General features: G+C 34.0%; 1 protein-coding gene and 1 pseudogene across 4 annotated transcripts in view; both read left to right on the forward strand.

Moving 5' to 3' along the window:
- The window catches only part of FUT8 (fucosyltransferase 8), a 332,924-nt gene that overhangs the window by 138,261 nt on the left and 180,118 nt on the right, over nucleotides 1–14,545 (forward strand). The gene's annotated exons all lie outside the window — the stretch shown is intronic.
- On the forward strand, nucleotides 13,872–14,443 carry LOC134373602 (large ribosomal subunit protein uL6-like; annotated as a pseudogene).

Consider the following 14,545-nt stretch of genomic DNA (forward strand, 5'->3'; position numbering starts at 1 on the left):
TAATTCAGGCCGAGCTTGAAGGCCTGAGAACCAGGGGAGCACAAAGTGTAAATCTCAGCCCAAGACGGAATGCCTGTGTAGGGGAGTGCTGCTGCTGGTGTAAGTCTTAAGGCCCAAGAACCAGGAGTTCTGATCTCTGAGAACAGGAGAAGATAGCTGTTCCAGCTCAAGAAGAGAGAGAGAATTTGCCTTTCCTTGGCCTTTTTGTTCTATTCATTGGGCCCTTAGTGGATTGCATGATGTCTTCTCACATTGGTGAAGGCAGATCTTCTTTATTCAGTCTACTGATTCCAATGCCAGTTTCTTCTGGAAACACCCTCACTGACACACCCAGAAATAATGTTTTAACAGCTATCAAGGTATCCCTAAACTCAGTTGTCTTAGTCTGTTTTCTGCTGCTATAACAGAATACCACAGATTGGGTAATTTATAAAGAAAAGAGAGTTATTTTGTTCATGGTTCTGGAGGCTGGGAAGTCAAAGATCAAGGAGCTCCATCCGGTGAGGGCCTAATTGCTGCATCATAACATGGTGGAAGGCATCTTGTGGTGAAGAAGCATGCCTGAGAGACAGAGAGAGCAAACGGGGGCTGAACTTTTATCTTTTTATCAGGAGCTTGCTCCTGAGATAACTAAACCCCTCATGCATTAATTCATTTATGAGAGGAGAACCCTCATGACCCTCTTAAAAGTTTCACCTCTCAACATGGTTAATATGGCAAATAAATTTAACATAAATTTTGGAGGTGACATTCAAAGCATAGCATCAGTCAAGTTGACATGCAAAATTAACCATCATAAGATAGTCTGGTTTTCACTCACAAATCATAAAAATATTAAATTGTGGTGTTGCCTGTCTTTAGGTTAAAAAGTATGTACAGAAAGAGATTTTCTAGCTTCTCTTGCAATTCTTAAAGTCAGAATTCTTAATAACAATAATTTAAAAAATAGCTGCCATTGATTCTGGTTCTGCCATTTAGTGACTTTATGACCTTGGGAAAGTTTTTTAATCTCAACGTGCCTTAATTTTCTTCACTGTAAAGTGGGGATAATAGTACCAACTTTGTAAAGGTGTTGAGAAGATTAAATAGTATGATAATTGTGAAGCAATGAGAAAAGTGCCTTGCATTCAAGAAACACTTTGCAAATGTAGCCATTGTCACCATTATACTTAATGATAGGCCAACATGATATGAATTATTAGTCACTTCAAAGACAGAATATTCAGGCTCAGAGAGGGTAAGATGCCCTGATGGATTCTGTATTGGCCTATTTCTAGGTCAGTATTGCCAGGATTTAGATCTAGTTCTCTCTGAAATCGCACTTTCCAAGTTATCATACTACCTCCTAACAAATCATCAAATCCCTTTGTGTCCTTTTTCACCTAAAACCTTATGTATATTTGTGTTTAACATTTTGAATTGAGCCATAATATCTCTCCAGTGGTTGTGCAGTAATATATTTCTCTTTCCCTTATTTTGGGGTATATATATATTCTCTATGCCACCCATCTAGCCTATGTATTAGTGAATCGAATACCAGCCAATGATATTCTTTTTATATTATGATATTCTTCATGCACGCAGTAAAAAGATTAGCTTTTAACGGGCTTTCATGCCTCTTGTATGGAGATTGAAATTTTATTGCACTTTTGCATCTCTGCTGTTCTGTTGAAACAGTTTTGAATGTTTGAATCTTTACTTTTGAATCTTCTTTAGAAACAGTTTTCTTGGGCTGGCCCATGGCTCACTTAGGAGAGTGTGGTGCTGATAACACCAAGGTCACATGTTTGGATCCCTATATAGGGATGGCCGGTTAGTTCACTTGGGAGAGCACGGTGCTGACAACACCAAATCAAGGGTTAAGATCCCCTTACTGGTCATCTCTAAAAAAGAAGAGAAACAGTTTTCCAGAAAGACTGTGAATATTTATTAATTATTCTATCATATATAACTTGGAACTTTTTGCGATATGTTTATCTCTATTTACTAATTATTAAATGTAGTGTTTAAGTACTCTGCAGCTTACCAAGAGTCAGCTTGACTACAAGACTTTTTCTGGAATTATATTTGGACATATTTCTGAGCATCTATTTTTGACATTTTCTGCATATAAAAATAAATGAGTGAACGTATGGAAATGACTTTGAATCTTAGTTCTAATACTTCTAAGGCTTGATTTTATTTTTATTTTGCCTAGCATTTTGACTATAGGTATTATGTAAGTATGAGTATATGTATACTTGGGTAATATTCATGAACTAACTTATCCAACAAATATTAATAAAGGACTTGCTGTGTTTTAGGTGCTGTGCTTTAAGCTCCTGTTCTACTGATAACATACCTTTGGTATTAGAAATAAATAAGCCGATAAGTGCTGTAATAGAGAATAATGGGAGGAGTTGAGTGCTTTTCTAAAAAGTTAAGGTATTGTAGCATTCTTGTAGGATGTTGTAGTCATTCTTTCATTCTTTCTGGCTTTCAGGGTCCCAATTTTTTTCTGTAGCCTACCATCAGGGATAAATCCTGATTAGTTTAAACTAGTAATGGTAATCCTGTTCCACTTGCCAGTTATAGATTTTTCAAGGGACAGGTGATTCAATCTTGGATAATAAAATGTGCACATCTTTTGGGGAGACTTCTGTCTCCTTTCTCTAGTTTCTTTAGTTTCCTTTCTCTTAAAATGAGACAGATTGGAAGAGATTCCCAGCTGTTCTTTTGCACATAATTGCATGGGGCTGGAATTGAAGTTGCCAACTTGCTACCATGAAGAAAGCTAGCTTGAGGACAAAAACTGACATGCTAGGGAGGTAGAATAGAAAAATAAAAAGAGATCTTTTACTGTTTCATTGAACTACTGAATTTTCTAACTTTTTGTCAATTGAGAAATTACATGTCCACATTTTTAAAGCCATTTTGAGTTGCATTTTCTCTTACTTGTATTCTAATGTATTATAATTGCTACAAGTTGTCAGGGACTGTCCCTGAAAAGAGTTAGTATTTAAATAGAGATCTGAATTAAAAGAATGAGCCAAAGGTAGAAGGAACAGCAAGAACGAAGGCCCCATGATGAGTAAGGTCTTGGCATATTCTAGAAAGTGGCAGAAGGCTGGTATACTTAGTTTCTAATGAACAAGGGAAATATAATAGTAACTAATATTTATAAATTGCTTTGCATATTATCATATGATCTTCACAATTATGTGAGTTTACACTATTATTATTTCTATTTTTGGTGAGTAAACTGCCCATTTGTTATAGATTTGAAATGGTTGCTCTTTCTATTACATCATGGTACCAGTCAATATAATACGTTATATGTATATTATGTGTGCATGTATGCATACATACACACATGTACATATATACACACACACAACCAGAGAAAATAGTATATTTATACATTTCATTTGAATTTGTTAGTATTACCACTTTTCAGCAGTATAAATTTATTCAGGGCTGAAGTTACAGACAGTAAGGCCAGATTCATAGACCCATTTGAATAGTGTAAGTTAATTGTATCAGTAAACACACCTGGTGTGTTATCGTGTGTCACTGCTAAGGTGAATGAGATACTTCTAATAGAAACCTCATATAAATGTGATAATATGTTTGTATTTCATAACTAGGAAGATTAATTTGTAAGATATTGGCTGGTTTCAGTGAATTAATAGAACATTTTGTACTCATGTATTCAGGATGCCTGGTGTTTTAAATTCATATGTACATATACTGTTATCCTACCGATAAGAAATGTGAAAATATGATAGATGACTGTGTATGTAATGAATGCATGTTGAATTTTATAATTTTGGTAGGGGCTATATGAAAATTTTATTTTCTCTCCTGCCCTGACCTCTTCTTTTCTCCTTTTCCTTCCCATTCTTACTTTCCTCCTTTCCTCTCTCTCCCTCCCTCCTTTCCTTCCTTCCTTCTACATTTCAATTTAGTTGGTTGAAACCAAGTGCTTTTACATAAAGTAGAATTTGATTTCAGCTAGCATTAAAGGGCCATTTTAATTTATGATACTCTTACTTCTTCTTACTGCTTTCTTACATTGATAAACACATATTTTATAAACTACCCTTTTCCCTTACAGGGAGTTTGAGTGGAAAGATTTTAGTAAATTATATAACAATACTTAATTTAAAAATGAATTGAGATAAAAGGAGATGATGTTTAAAAGGTGTAGTCTTGGGCACATGTTAATCTAGAATCGAATGTATATGTATAAGCTCTTTAAATTAAATTTATGCTTTATAACAGATGACTAGGCTTTCTCTAAAAAGGTTTATGTATAATTTCCCTTATCAGCCTTAAAAATTTGTTTCCTAGCATTGATAATGAAGAAAATATGCCTTTAAAATGTGTTATGCTTAACCTCTGTTGCATTGTAGTCATCATTCATTAAATTTGTTGAATAAGTGATTTCATTTTTGTTGAATTTTTTGGTTCATTACATTATACTGAATTACTTCAGGAAACAATCTGTAATAATGATTTTGGTTTTTATTCTTTCTGGTTGTTAAAAAAGTAAATTGTTCTAAAGGTAACTTTTAAAACTGTAGTATATATTTATTGTAGTTTAGGGAATCTTATATGAATATTTATGATCATTTCTTTTGTTCTAATAAAAGGTTATACTGCTAAAAAGGTTCAGCAGAATTTCTCTATGGTTTATTAGTTATATTACTAGTTAATTGAATTGATTCTTACTGTCTTTGAAATGTGTGAAAAGTACGACTTTCACATTAACATTTGGATTGAAATTGATCATATCTATAGAATGCTAACTGTTGAACTTTTTTCTTTGAAGGTAAGAATGTACTATGATGATTTTGTTGAAAAAATCTGTCTCATATAAACTTAAAAGGCAAACACATAATTTAGGCATTTAATGAATTAGCAGCTTTCAGTTACTGACATTTTCAATTATATTTCCCAAATGGCGATAGTTTATATTTTCTCTTCAATTTTTTTTATCTTTGTTGAAGTATAATTTATATCAATTAAACATACCCATATTAAGTGTACAGTTAGATAGTTTTTCTCAAATCTATACCCTCATATAGATGTCATTTCCCTTTTTAATCAATCACCTTGCTTTCTGGCAAGCACTAGTCTGATTACAGTTACTACATATTAGTTTCTTTGTTGTAAAGCTTCATATAAATGGAATCATACAGTGTGTATTCCTTTTCATCTCTGACTTCTGTCAGGAATGTTTTTGAGATTCATCCATGTTGTTGTGATATCAGTAGTTTGTTCCTTTTTACTGATGAATAGTATTCCATTGTATAAATGTTCCTTCTAAATAAGGCACTTTACTCAGTGCAGTCATTCATGTTATATAAGCTTTATTTATTTTTAGATATGCAGCATGGTTCTTATAACATTTACACTGGAAAGCACCTGGAAGAAATCTGCCATGTATTTTATATGTCTATACAACACCATGACCCATTTACTCACACACTGAAAAAATACTTATTGAGTCCCTGTTACATAAAAGACACTATCCTAGGCCCTGGGAATGTAGCAGTGAACAAATGACAAAAAAATAACTGCCTTCAAGAGGTGATATTCTAGTGGATTTTGTTTTTTGAGCTGCACACTAAGGTGGGGAATTGCCTATAGATTTCCAGCGAGCTCTGAAGCTGATATTATAAATAGCTTTTTTGCTAGTGATGATGGATGACTTTTATTTGCCTTTTAGCATCTGAACAGTTTTTTGTTCATAATATTAGTCACTATAAGGTGATGCAGCTGTGGTGAAGCTATAAAATACCACAGTATCTAAAGATAAGTCCTGTTGACAGTCGCTACCCTCTCTAGGTTTTTTTGGCTTCACTTTGAATAATTTCTGTTAATCTGTTTTCAAGTTTACTTAACTTTTCTGCAGTATCTAATCTACTCTGAAGCCTATCCAGAAAATCTCTTAAAATTTCAGATATTGTATTTTTTTTTGTTCAAGTTGTACTTTTTGTTACAGTTTTTTTTTTCAATGTATTCATTTATTTCTTTAAATCCTAGCATTTAGTTTGAGAATTGTTTTAGTGTTCTTGTCTGCTATCACCCTCATCTCTGTTTTCTGGATTTGTTTTAATTGGTTGAGTTTCTTCTTGGTTATGAGTCCTGTTTTCCTCCTTGCTGGTATCATAGTATAAAAAATTTTGGGGGAGTAATTAATAATTTATTCAGCCACACATCTTTTGATGGGCAATTATGTTTTTTCCAGTTTTGAGCTATTGCAAACAATGCTGTAATGAGTAGCCTTGTGAACATATTTTGTTTGCATGTTACAATGCATCTTAGTATAAATTCCTGCTAGTGGAATTTCTTGTCAAAAGGCACATATATGTAAATATTTGATGTATAATACCATATTTCCCTTTGCATAAGGTACACATATATATATTAGTTAAATAAGTGCTGAATTATTTTTGAGTTTAGAAGTCAGTCCTTCTATGAACTTGGTTCCTAGCAAACCAGCTTATGGTCATTTTTACAGCAGATTGTCACATATTCATCTTCTGTCCTTCTCATAAAAGTGAAGCCATGTGAATGTGACTCTTGGAAGCATCGTTTTACACAGTCAGATGCCAAATGCAGCTATTGGTCTTCTTATTTGTTAGACTTAAGAACAGTCAGTTTGATAGTGTTATAAGTGGTACTGCATTTTTGTTGTTCCTAGTGGAGTGACTGAACTATTTCTATCTTTAAGAAATATAGGAAAAGGGACATATTTGTCAAAGAGTACAAAGTTTGATGATGTAAAATAAATAAGTCCTAGAGATCTACTGTACAGCATAGTGCTAATAGTTAACAATAAGGTGTTGTATACCTAAAATTTTACTAAGAGGATATATCTTACATAAAGTGTTCTTAACACCCCCCCCCCCACACACAAATAAATAAGAGAGTGGGAGGAAACTTTTGCAGGTGATGGATAGGTTTATGGCATAGATAGTGGTGATGAATTTACTTATCTTCAAACTCATCAAGTTGTATTCATTAGTTATGTACAGCTTACTGTATATAAAAAAAAGTTAAAAAGAATGTTTGATTTAGAAAAAGGAGAAAAAGGCAATACAGCATAGTCTGCTTATATTTTCAGGGAATTAGGATAATGGTAATGGTCACAATGATAGCAACACAGTTACCATCATAATCATTGTAAATTGAATAGAGACTCCACCTCTGAAGATTTTATTCAGTATAGCTGGAGCTAATAAAGGTACTAAATTATTTGTAATAAAACTTTGAAAGTCGCTTAGTTTCAGCTCTGTAATAAAACTTGACACAATAATCATCTGTTTGTGTATAATTTTAAACATTCTGTAATACATCTGTTACAGCAATAAATTACAAGGTTTTATCCTGACAATACACATATATTTCGATATGTTTTTAAAATTATAGTATTGTATCATTTTTGTGTTGTACAGGTAGCTATGTTCAATCTCATGCTTAAATTAAACACAATAAAATGATAGAAAAAAAAGAAATGTAATTAGGTGGTATAGTTTATATTCAATTTGTATTACATCACTCAGAATGTTAGTTGCTGTAACATGAGGGTATTTTGCTGTTGGTATTGTTGTTTGTTTTAGTGGTCCTTTTGCAGTCAGAATCCGCTAGAATATTACCTCTTGAAGGCAGTTATTTTTGTCTGTTTTGTTCACTGCTACATTCCCAGTGCCTAAAGTAGTGTCTTTCATGTAATAGGGACACAGTATTTTTCGAATGGGTGAGTGAATGGATTATGATGTAGTATAGATTTAGGTAAAATACATGGTAGGTGCTTTCTATTTAAAATAAATAAGACAAATGAATGGTTGCACTGAGTGAAGTATCTTATTTAGAAGGTGAGCTACTTTGTGGCACAGCAGAGAATGCTTCAGAAGTGACCATCCTAAAGAACAAAGACCTTAGCTCATGCCATTTCTTGTACTTCAGATGTGTTTTCACTACTGCAACTGTGAAACTTTTCCTGGTCCTTTTAAGATAGTGAACTCTCTCCTCTCTGAGAAATCCCATAGCACTCATCTTTATCAGATATCCTATCTTCTTCACTCTCTGTTTTCTATTGTGAATGACTCTTTTATTTTTTATTCCATTTTATCTTCACTGTTGCTTTTTTGTTTTACCTTTTTATTTTATTAAAAAATATTGTTTTTCTGGGCGAATGCTGTCTGATGTTGGAAATGCTCTGTATCTGCACCATTCATAATGGTAACCATTAGACACAGGTGGCTATTTGAGCAATTGAAATGTAGCTAATGTGACTGAGGAAATAAATTTTTAACTTTAATTCTAATTTAAATAGTTGTATGTAGTTATTAGCTATTGAAGCAGACAGTGTACCTCTAGGGCTTATAATATATGTCTTTAAGTTATCAGGCTACTTTCAAATAATATACCAGTTCATGTGTAGTGAGAGCTTTACTACAGTGTACTTCTATTTCCTCCCTACCATCTTTTTGTGTTTTGTCATATATATTTCTATTATAAACCCAATGTTAACATGTTATCATTTTTGAGTTAGACAGCTGTTTATCTTGTAATGTGATTAAATTAAGGGAAAATATCTCATGTGTTTTAGATTTTACCATTTCTTGTGCTATTTATTTCTCTGTTTAGATCCAAATTTTTGTCTGGTGTCGTACTTCTAGTGCAGTTTTGCTGGCATGGAATAATTTTTAGCTTTTTGCCCCTTTTTTTCTGGAAAAGTTTTTATTTTACCTTAACCTTTGAAAGATATTTTTACTGGGTTTAGTATTTTAAAGATGTTCCATTGTCTTCCGACTGGCATTGTTTCTGACACAAAGTATGTTCTCATTCTTTGTTTCTATGTATGTAATATATTTTTTTTAGTTACACATAAGATTTTCTCATTATCTTTGTTTTTCAACAGATTTGTCTGAATTTTGAATTTATCCTGCTGGTGGTTCTCTTCATTTCTTCAATCTGTGGTTTGTCATCATTCATTACTTTGGAAAATTCTCAGCTAGGATCTCTTAAAATAAGGTTTTCTGCCCCATTCTCCCTCTCCTCATCTTCTCGAAGTCCAATTAAACATTATTTGATATTGTCCCACAGCTTTCAAATTTCCTATTCTGTTTTTTTATTTGAATCCTTTTTTTTCCCTTTGGGTTTCATTTTGAATAATATTTATTGATCTCTCTTCAAGCTGACTTTTATTTTAGCTTTGTCTAATTTTCCAGTAATCCTCTTGAAGCCTCTCTGATATTTTGTTTTTATAGTTATTTAGCATTTCTTCTCTGTTGAATCTCTTATCTGTTCATGTATACTGCCCATATTTACCATGAGATCCTTTAATATATCAATCATAATTATTCTAAGTTTTGTCTGATACTTGCAACATCTGATTCATTTATGGGTCTGGTTGAGGGGTTTTCTTTGTCTTTTTGACAATATTTTGTTTTTCTTGCTTTTTTTGTGTGTGTGTGTGTGTCTCACGATTTTTTGTTGCATGTCAGACATTGTAAGTAAAGGGCAATAAAGACTGAGGTGAATAGTATTTATGCCCAGAAATGTGTATGTGTGGTTGGGGAACTGGGATTGAGTGTTGAGTGTTTGTGTATGTGTGGATGGTGTTGTGGGGGTTAGGGTTGAGTCAATTTAGTCTGTAATTGAGTTGGGTTTCTTTGTTTGTTTGTTATTACAGTAGTTAACTTTACTGAATGAGGGATTTAAAATTTCTGCAATACTGGTCTGCTGCTACCTTATTCCTGGTGTGGAGCCTAGGGGGCTGTAGTGTTTTCTCAATGTTCCAGTTCTATTCTTGGCCTTTAGCAGGTCCTTGGATGCCTGCATCACAAGATGATCTCTCTTTGTATTCTTAGTAATTTTTGATTAGTCACTGGATAATATGAACTTTATATTGTTGAGAGTCTGTGTTCTGTTATCTTGCTTTAAAGAATGTTGACTTTTATTTTGACAGGAAGTTAATTTACTTTTGGGTCACCTTGATCCCTTTGTAGCTTGTTTTTAAGCTTTGTTAGGGATCCTTTTAGCATAGCCTTTATTCCATGGCTAGAGTCAGTAAACTTTGGCTTATGAGCCAAATACGGTCCACAGCCTGTTTTGTGTAGCCCTTGAGCTAAGAATGGATTTTATGCTTTTAAAGGATTGTAAAGAAACAAAAATAAAACCTAAGAATATATGGCAGAGACTGTATGTGTTCCACAAAGCCTAAGATATTGCTGTCCTACTCTTTTACAGAAAACATTTTCTGATTCCTGCTTCCTTAATCCTAACTTCTAAGATATATTATTTCTTGGGTTTTTACTTGATGTTCCAGTTTTATATGTGGTATTTTCATTGTACTTGGTTGGAACTCATAGGTCTCCCAATTTTGTACAGTTTCTAAGATGTTCAGCTTTCAGCTACTCAGTATTTAATTTTTCTTTCCCTGATAATTGTTGTTTGCCAGCCTCATGAGGCATTACTATGTATGCATAGCTTAATATCCAGCCAAAAGACTGAAAGGATCTCCTATGCAAATTTCTGGAGCTTTTTCTGTGGGAAGCTATCTCCTCCTTAGTACACTGTCTTGCAAATTCCACCGACCTTAAACTCCCTGAACTGTGGTCTCTATCTTTTCACTTGAGGGAGATGGCTGTGCTTTGTTTGGATTATCCCTTTCTATGCCGGTGTTCAGTAGATTCCTCTAGGCAGAAGGATAGAGTGATCGTAGGGTTTACTTTTATTGTTAGTCTTCTCTAAGGCATTACAATCTTGTGTGACCGTTGCCCAATACCTGAAAACAGTTTTTCTAAATAGGTTTTTAAAAATTTTTCTAATTTACATATGAGCATAATCAAGTACCAGTTATTCTTTCATACCAGTTATTCTTTCTTTTGTTCTTTTATTAATATTAGTAAACAATAAAAATGCATTTAGATTTCTGATATAGTATAATACCAATAGTTGTAATTTATTTTCTATAAATTGAGGCTGTTTCTATACCATATATAAGGGGTATTTGCAGGATATATAAGGAGATGTGATTAAGATTCAGCTCTATCCTGCATCTTGAATTCCTACTCTATGTCCCAGGGTTTGTACAACTTTCTGGGGATGGAAATGAACTGAATGTGAACTGAGTACCAGGTCCTCAGTCTAGTAGGGAAGGTAGACATGTGTATTAATTATCTATTACTGCATAACAAATTACCCTAAGACTAAGTGGTTTAAAACATTTATTATCTGTTGGTCAAAAATTGGGGGATGGTTTAACTGCATCCTCCAGTTCAGCTACATTCTCTGGCTCAGGGTCTTTTAAAAGCCTGCAGTGAAGATGTAGACTAAAGCTGCATTCATCTGAAGGCTTGACCGGTGATGGTATGTTTCCAAACTCACTCACATAGTTGTTGGCAGGACTCAACAACCTTATGAGGTGCTTGCGGCCTTAGGACTAAGGTCCTTAGTTCTTCATTGGCTGTTGGTTGGAGGCTGTTCTCAATTCCTTTCCACATGAGCCTCTTCATAGGGCAGCTCACAATATGGAAACTTGTAACATTAAAATGAGCAAGTAGAGAGAATGTGAACAAGACAGAAGGTCCAGTCTTTTGTAACCTTATCTTGGAAGTGAAATCCTATCACTTCTGCTATATTGTATTTAAGAAGCAAGTCACTAGGTCCAACCTACACCCAAAAGGAAGAGATGACATAAGGGCATGGATACTTGACACAGAGATCATTGGCAGCTATTTTAGAAGCTGCCTGCAACAACATGCAGTAGATTAATTATGTAAGTAATTATAATTGGGTTTATAAAATAATGTAACAGCCTTAACATATACTCATAACAATTTGCTACATGGTGTGCTTAGTGCTTCCCATAGGTTATTTTATTTAAAACTTTCCCAATATTCTCTGGGAGAGTAGTATGTATTATCTCCTTTTTAACTGAGGTTACCTAACTATGATGTAGCAGAACTGTGACTCCAGTCTAGGCACGGCTGATTCTGGTACCCACAATTTTAATTTCCACATCTTGTCAGCATTAAAATAAAATTGCCTTTTATTGAGCACCTTTTATGTGCCAAGCATTATAGTAAATGATTTATACATACAGTTGGCCCTCCATATCCAGGGGTTTCACAGCCGTGGATTCAACCAACCATGGATTGAAAATATTCATAAAAAAATTGCATCTATATTGAACATTACAGACTTTTCCTACCATTATTCCCTAAACAATACTGTGTAAAAACTATTTACTTAGTATTTACATTGTATTAGGTATTATAGGTAATCTAGAAATGATTGGAAGTATACTGGAGGAAGTGTAAAGGTTACATGCAAATGCTTCATCGTTTTATATTGGGGACTGGTACAACTGAGGATTTTGGTATCCATGGGAAGTCCTGGAACCAATCCTCTGTGGATACTGAGGGACGACTATATTAACCTCATTTAAGCCTCACAGCAACTCTTTTAAAGCTCCTGATCTTACTGGTTCTGCACTCTAGCTTCCAGATTCAGGAAACTACTTTGAAAAATCACATATATTTATTGTTCCAGAGATATTAAACAAATATAACCCAGAGACTCTCTGCAAATACCAAAAGAAAAGAATTTAAATATCCTAGTAACTTAAAAAATGAAATCACTAGTTAAATAAATTTGCAAAAGGAAGCCTGACATATTTCAATTCATTTAATATTTGGCAGAGGAAGGGTACTATTTGAATCCTAAGTGGGAAGAAGCTTATAAATACTTGAAAAGAAAACAACCATTATAAGAAAAAAAATTTCAACAAACTGCTATATAAATTTTAGTCAGAAATTAGCTCATGGTATATGTAATTAATGTTGAAATTTTTTACTAATAAATTTAAAATATTTTCACTAATACTTTCACAAATATTGAGTGGCTTTCATATGAAAGGCTGTTCATACTTTTTTCAGTGACACCATTGTCTTTGCAAAGTGAATTTTCTAGATGAGGAAATAAAACAAAGTGAAGAGAAATTATTTTCTCATGGTTAAAAGATAAACCATAAGACTACTGGTTTGTTTTATTTTTTCCTGGTTCAGAATTTATTTTTTTCCATTTAGTTTTTGAATTGAAACATAACTGATTATACATATTTATGAGGTACAGAGTTGACTGTTAGTATTTGCGTACAGCATGTGATGATCAGTTCAATATTATTAGCATGTTCATCATTACAAATCATAGTTATTCTTTGTGTCCCTTACCCAATTACACCCTAACCCCTCTCCCCTTCCCCCTTTCCCACCTCTAGTAACTATAGTTCTGTTCTCTCCTTCTGAAAATATAATGTTTTATTGTGGCTTTCCTTCCTTCATTCATTCCCTCCCTCCCTCTCACTTTTGAGTGAGGACATGCGGTATTTCTCTTTCTGTGTGTATGGCCTTTTAGACCAGTTAATTTTAATCATTTAGGAGTGTTTTATGAGATATAGGTTGACAATATAAATTCTAAAGTTTATTAATGATTTTATTTTTGAATGGTTTTCTTTATAATACTACTCTCACTTTCTGGATTCAGATTTGCTGTCCTAAGTGGGGCATATGAAGCTGATGCTGGATTCCATGGCGTATGTTATTCTAGCGTATGTCATATGTGACACCCTTCTTTCACTTATTCACTTAGTCATTCATTTATTCAAAAATATTTATTAGTGTCTACTAAGAGCCAAGTACTGTTCTAAGTGCTTGGGATACATCACTGAACAAAATGAACAAAAATTTTGGTGCTAGCCATTTAGCTCAGTTGGTTAGAGTGTGGTGCTGATAACACCAAGGTCCGGGATTCGATCCCTGTACTGGCTAGCAAAAGAAAAAAAAGCTCTTTTTGCCACATCTACTGTGAGAATGAAGACCATTCTAAGCAATCAGACTGTAGATATTCCAGAAAATGTCGACATCACTCTGAAGGGACGCACAGTTATAGTGAAAGGCCCCAGAGAAACCCTGCAGAGGGTCTTCCATCACATCGATGTAGAGCTCAGTCTCCTTGGAAAGTAAAAGAAGAGTCTCAGGGTAAACAAATGGTGGGGAAATAGAAAGGAACTGGCTACTGTTCGCACTATCTATATTCATGTATAGGGTGTGATCAAGGGTGTTACGCTGAGCTTCCAGTACAAGATGAGGTCTGTGTAGGCTCACTTCCCCATCAACATCATTATTCAGGAGAATGGGTTGAAATCCAGAATTTCTTGGGTGAAAAATACATATGCAGGGTTCGGATGAGGACAGCTGTTGCTTGTTCACTCCCTCAAGCCCAGAAAGATGAGTTAATCCTTGAAGGAAATGACATTGAACTTGTTTCAAATTCAGCTGCTTTGATCCAGCAAGCCACAACAGATAAAAACAAGGATATCAGAAAATTTTTGGATGGTATTTATGTCTCTGAAAAAGGAACAGTTCGGCAGGATGACGAATAAGAGCTACAGAAGCAAGCAACAGGATGATTCCCAAGACATGCTTGTAAATTTTAAAGTACCTATTCATTTTGGGGGCGGGGGGAGGGAGAAAAAAGTAAAGAA

Source organism: Cynocephalus volans, chromosome 3 (assembly GCF_027409185.1).
Source record: "Cynocephalus volans isolate mCynVol1 chromosome 3, mCynVol1.pri, whole genome shotgun sequence".
NCBI classification, from domain to species: Eukaryota; Metazoa; Chordata; class Mammalia; order Dermoptera; family Cynocephalidae; genus Cynocephalus; species Cynocephalus volans.